This window comes from Silurus aristotelis (assembly GCF_946808225.1).
Source record: "Silurus aristotelis genome assembly, chromosome: 8".
NCBI lineage: Eukaryota > Metazoa > Chordata > Actinopteri > Siluriformes > Siluridae > Silurus > Silurus aristotelis.
Window position 1 is genome coordinate 13,186,976 of NC_139581.1, and position 6,423 is coordinate 13,193,398.

Sequence of the window (6,423 nt, forward strand, 5' to 3'; positions counted from 1 at the left end):
CCTGCCCCCTATATTACAGGGGGATACACACAGCTTGTGTGTCGCTTGCTTGGGAGCGGAGCATGCAAAGTCGGTTCTCAAGGGAGCCGACTGTGATCACTGTGCTCGCATGCCTTTGTGCTTGCTCTGCTCCTGCTGGGCACTCTTTGAGGAGGGTGCCCTAGCTCCTTCTGGGTCTGGCCCCCCGCTCTCGCAGCTGGACCTTGCAGAGGGTTCGAGATGGGCATGTCCCTATCTCCAACCTCACCTGCTCGGTCCAGCGCTTGCTGGCAGGTCTAGGAAGCATGCCTTTCGGTGTTCACATGCAGATCTGCCTCTCTTCCTCCAAAGAGGGGTGGGGGTGGCGGGGGGGCACGCTCTGTTATATGGAAGCCGAGGAGCTTTTCGGAGGTTGTAACATGTACCGTTGCCAAGCTCCATATAACTTGGCCAGCTCATGAGCAGAAATTGCTTTCATCTAGTAAATTAGATGAGCGCTTTCTGACACAACCTTTGTGACCGGTGTCACAACCTTTGCCTCGGGGTCTTCCCTTTTTTCCCGACCTGCACACCGAGGTGTCTAATTCATGGGTAAGCCTTTTTCAGCCTGCCCCTTCACTCCCAGTTCTACTGTGTATTATGTGTATGTGTACTGTGTATTATCCCACATTATGGGGCAGAAAGAACATGGTTATGAGGCAATGCCACGGGTTGATGAGATACTTGCCACCTATCTCTCTCCCAGAATCACTTTCTTCCTTAAGACCCCGACATTACCCATGAAGTCCCTACGCAATACATCAGCGCTCGTAGGTAAAGCATATGCTTCTGCAGGTCAAGCCGCTGCGTCCCTGCACACCATGGCGGTGTTGCAGGCATATCAGGCTGACCTGCTGCATGAGTTGGACTTGGGAGGTGCCCCGGGCAGCCATTTTGGTGAACTTCAACATACGGCGGATCTGGCTCTCAAACTCACTAAAAAGACTGCTAGAGCCATTGGCCGGTCTATGGCTGCCCTGGTGTCCACAGAAAGGCACCTGTGGCTCACTCTGTCAGAGATGTCTAGAGATGTCGGTCTATCTGGTGCCCGCCCTGTCCCGGCCCCCTCAGGAAGCTGGTTGAATATCCCTGCCACCCTCGGTGCTTCAGGGTACAGCCAGCTCCAGCGAGCTCTCTCCTTGATTTCCACCTGGCATTATTTTGGTTCAGGAGATCTCGCCACCCATTGAGCCGTCTCAGGGCGCTGCACCGGTTTTAGGCACACCAGAGGTCAGTCTCATGAGACTGATACCCCTAAGGCACTTTTTAGCAGCTTGGAAAGCTCTACTAGATGTGTCTCAGTGGCTCACACTGTAGGTCGAAGCTACTCGATTCAATTTCGGGTCTCCTCTGCCCCATTTTCACAAGATTCTTCCCACCCTGGTGGGAAGCCAGCAGGCTCTGCTCATGGAACAGGAAGTAAACACTCTACTGAGGAAGGAAGCCATCGAGGCAGTCCCTCTATCAGATTGAGCATCTGGGTTCTACAGCCGGTACTTCATAGTTTCCAAAAAGGACAGAGGGTTGCATACTATCTTAGATCTACGTCGGCTGAACTGCTCTCTTCCTGAGGTTTGCTTTCGGGGCCGAAGCTTACCAATACCGGGTTCTTCCGTTTGCCGTTGCCCTTTCACCCTTTGAACCTTCACAAAATGTGTCCGCCCGTGGTCTGTGGGAAGGGCCCCATCTACGCTGGCACATCAACTGCCTAGAGATGCTGGCCATGCTTCTAGCACTGAAGCATTTTCTCTCAGACCTCAGAGGTCACGACGTATTGGTCCATACGGACAATACTGCGGTGGTCTCCCACATCAACCATCAAGGAGGTCTGTGTTCCCACCCCCTGTGCAGGCTGGTGCATCAGATCCTGCTTTGGGCCCAAGGAAAACCCCTCTCTTTGAGAGCTGTAAACTGCTCCCTTGCTCCATGGCCGAGACTGCATCTCTATGCCTTCCCCCCCCTCGCACTGCTTCCAGGAGTTCTGGAAAGAGTTCACAGGAACGGAGTCCATCTCCTCCTTGTAGCTCTGCGGTGGCAGAGCAAACCATGGTTCACGGACCTGGTAGCTCTTCTCAAACACCCTCCATGGGAGATTCTTCAGAAGAGGGATCTTCTTTTCCAGCTCGGAGGTGCTATATTTCACCCTCTACCCGGAGCTGGGTAGAGGGTGGGTTGAGCTGGGTTGAGAACATTCAAAGATACCAAGAAAGTGCATATGTCCCTTTTAATTTTGCCTGTACAGCAATAATGAGCTACACAAGTGTAATCAGAATTCAGGGAAAACAATGAGGTGAATGATTCATGGGTTTTGTTCATGTTGGTTTTGCAAAACTAGTGAAAAATGTAGACAATATAAACAAGAACACAAGTTCAATAACATTTGATAACCCACAGAACTGGGCCTAGCATGTAGTGTTATTTGTTGTATGTCTTAACAGGTCACTGGTTAACAGGTCTTTAGGTCATCAAAGAATACTGCTGGCTCAATGGGCATGCCTTGGGCATGTTTTCCTATCATTAACTAAACAAAGCAAATGCACTTGGGGCAATAATGTTAACATGGCCAAATATAATGATGTATGTTCCTAATGTTAGCTCTAAAATTGTTTACAAGTACGGACAGATAATTGGCCAACAATGACTACTCTAAGTAAACACTGGCATAATTGGTCTCTTGGTAATTTAAACTGTGGCCCTTAGTCCACTTCAATTCCGTCCTGAGCCCCATGAGGGCAATTTGTTGGTTGGCTGCAAAGAAGTAAAAGCAGACTATGTCCTTGTCAGACCTTGGAAACAAAAGTTCAAAAGGATGAATTTCAAAGAAAAGAAAAGTTACTAAGTGTCACTTAAAAAAATGGAAAAGAGCAATGCCCAGTGATGTCCGTACATTTGGTTTGAGTGCAGAATCTTTCCTGATGTAAATAAAAAGAAAAAAAACATTCTGCACAAATGATACCGTAAATATTGAGACTTGGCTAGAAATTGCTGTTCAGTCACTTTTATTTATAAAAATTTAAAACAGTGGTCTCTCAATGTTTTCTGTCAATTTAAGCTTGTCGAAAGAAATATAATAATATAGTTGATCTCGCTTAAGTAATGGAGAGTGTGTTAGAGAAGTGAAGAAAAGAGTGCAGGCAGCGTGGAGTGGTTGGAGAAGAGTGGCAGAAGTAATGTGTCAAAGTAGGGTATCTGCAAGAGTAAAAGGGAAAGTTTATAGGACTGTGGTGAGACCTGCGATGTTGTATGGTTTAGAGACAGTGGCATTAAGTAAAAAGACAGGAGCTGGAGGTAGCAGAGCTGTTGAGGTTTTCGTTGAGGGTGACGACGATGGACAGGATTAGAAATGAGTTTATTAGAGGGACAGCGCATGTAGGTTGTTTTGGAGACAATGTGAGGGAGGTGAGATTGAGATGGTTTGGACATGTGCAGAGGAGGGACATGGGGTATATCGGTAAGAGAATGCTGAGGATGGAGCCACCAGGAAGAAGGAAAAGAGGAAGACCAAGGAGGAGGTTCATGGATGTGATGAGGAAAGACATGCAGGTAGTTGGGTTGAAAGAGGCAGATGTAGAGGACAGAGGGGTATGGAGACGGATGATCCGCTGTGGCGACCCCTAATGGAAGAAGCCGAAAGAAGAAGAAGAAGAGGAAGAAGATGGTGATCTAGTGAATAAAGTATCAAGATTGTTGTAACTTTAGATATCATAAAATTCTAAACATTATTTATTTAAAATAATCATAAGAATTATTTATTTAAAATCTCTTGCACTATAAGTTTGATGTTTGATTAACTTTCTTTTGAAATGGCTATATATTCGCTTTTTTCAACATCATAAACAATAACATTTGAAAAATATTTTGCATATATTTATTTATATGTTAAATCTCATGCAAAGCTTATGATTTCCTGGGATGTGCCAATGTAGGGTAATTGCTGGGAAATATAAATAGGTATAATGGGCTGTATTTATTGATCTTTAATTAAAGTTGTGTGTTTGAATACACCAAGCCAAAGTAAAGGTTTCTAAAAAGTTATTTTTTGAAGTTATGTCTATATGTGCATCTTTGTAGTTATGTGCACATGTTGATCAGCTATAAATTGCAAATCACATTCCCACAATGCCAGGTGGCAGAGATAAAAACATTTGCAGGTAAAGGATTTATTAAGGAAACAGGCAGGTAAGTCAAAAACGTAATGCAAAAACATGGTCACAAACTGTACAATTTACAGAAATCTAAATCACAAAACCAGAGGAGAAAAATAAGATAATAAAAAAGATCAATTTACACAATAATCAAAGAATCAGCAAATAAACAATTGGTAATACTGAAGTACATTCACTATCTGTTCTTAAATCCTTAAATATTTTGAGTGTGTAAACATGCAAGTGAGTGAATAAAACCAGAGCTGATGATTGATGATCTGTGTGAACATGACAGATTTAAAGATAAGAGTGATTGATGGTAATTGGAGTCAATTGTGGCCATGCGTATAGACTTTGACACACAAAACTCTTAGGCTGTTATTTTGACTTACATCCATGTCAATAAAAATTATTTTATTTTTTTTAAATTAAAGTATTAAATATTATTAATAATAACTGAACCGTAAATCTTGTTACTTGTTACCTGTTTATGGCTTATGTCTAGGCACAGACAAAACAGCCCATCTTACTTTTTTCAAGTAAATATTTAGGTTTTGTTTATGACTTGTGACTTTTTTGTAATATAAATGCTAATAATAAAACATGACTGATATTCACCTGACTAACAAATAAATCTGTTTGTATCCATGCTAAATGAGACCCAAAGTTAGTTCAGCACCCACACCCCCTCCATCCATATTAGTATATCTGCACTACTCCATATTTATATTTCACATGTTGGCACTTCACTGTTGCAACATGACATTCCAAAGTTCATGGTTTTGCCCATACAGGATGTATATTTAGTGTATTAAAGTGCTTTATTCTCCTCCTTCTATACCTATTATATTTATAATAACTATATACAATCCATGTTACTAATCCTAATACCTTACAGTTCAATATTTATCTCATATTAAAAGGCACAAAAGGCTTGTAGGGACTGGCCTATTACATGGTGTACATATTCTAGCTGGCAATTGCAGCTGCCCCTGTGTTACAGCTACCACTAAAATCTCAGTCCAATAGTAACTGGCATATGTATTATCTATTTAGGTGATGCATGCACCTATGTGATCTACTGTTAGAAATAATAAGAACTAAACAAATGCGTTTACCACAGAAGATTTGGCACATTAGCTAAACAGAGACGCATTTTAGATATGAATTTAAGGAACAACTGGCCATTCTTTTATATTGCAGAAGGCATCTTTCTGTTTGGGTTCACTTGTCCCCATAGCAGGAAGTGCTATTCTGACTTGAGATACGATAGTAAAACATTTTATCCTGATGGCAGTGGGTTTTTTTAGGATGACTATGCCACACAATTGCTCACTAAATGGATGTAAAGAGTATAAAAATTGTGTATTTTATAGACTTTGCAATCACCAGATCTAACCATTTGTGAACACTTCAGGGAGATCATGGGCCTTTTAGAATGACACCTCATGTTCTACATTTTCATGTCACCTGCCTGTTTCAATCCTAATAATATATATTGTAAAGTGTACAGCCTCATATTAGAGTACAAACTGTTTATTCATTTACTTATTTTAACAGTTTACTGTATTACATTGTTTGTATGTTGATTTCTTTAAACAATAAATCAAACAATTAAATTCATTATTAACAATTAATTATTTTCACTCTGAAAACATAATGTAAACTAACAGACAAGAAGCATAGTCATTCAATATGTTTAATTTAAATAGGACATGTTTACATATCTGAAACAAATAATATGATTCGATAGTCTGGTCTACTATATTATTAGAATAGAATAGCCTTTATTTGTCACATATACATTACAGTACAGTGAAATTATTTTCTTCGCATATCCGAGGTTTTTAGGACCACAGCACCCCTGGAGCACAGAAGGTGGTATGGTAAGGACCTTGCTTAAGGTCCCAAGAGTGGCAGCTTGGCAATACCATGGCTTGAACCCTGACCTTCTGATCAGTATTCCAGTGCCTTAACCACTGAGCTACTACTCCAATTAATTTCTAATATATATTCTATAAATCAAATGTAATATCTTATTTGCAAACATTTTGTAAAAGTTTAAAGCCTTGTCTGAGTTAGTAAGGTCTATTGACATGTCAGTTTTAAGAAGTAAATCTATAAGTATCGCTGCAGGTAAGTCCAAACATGTATGTATCATGAAGTTAAACACATCTTTTTATTGACATTTTAAAAAGAATGTATAACAGTACAGTAATAATATTCTAATTAGAACAACAACATTTTCATGTGGATTCAA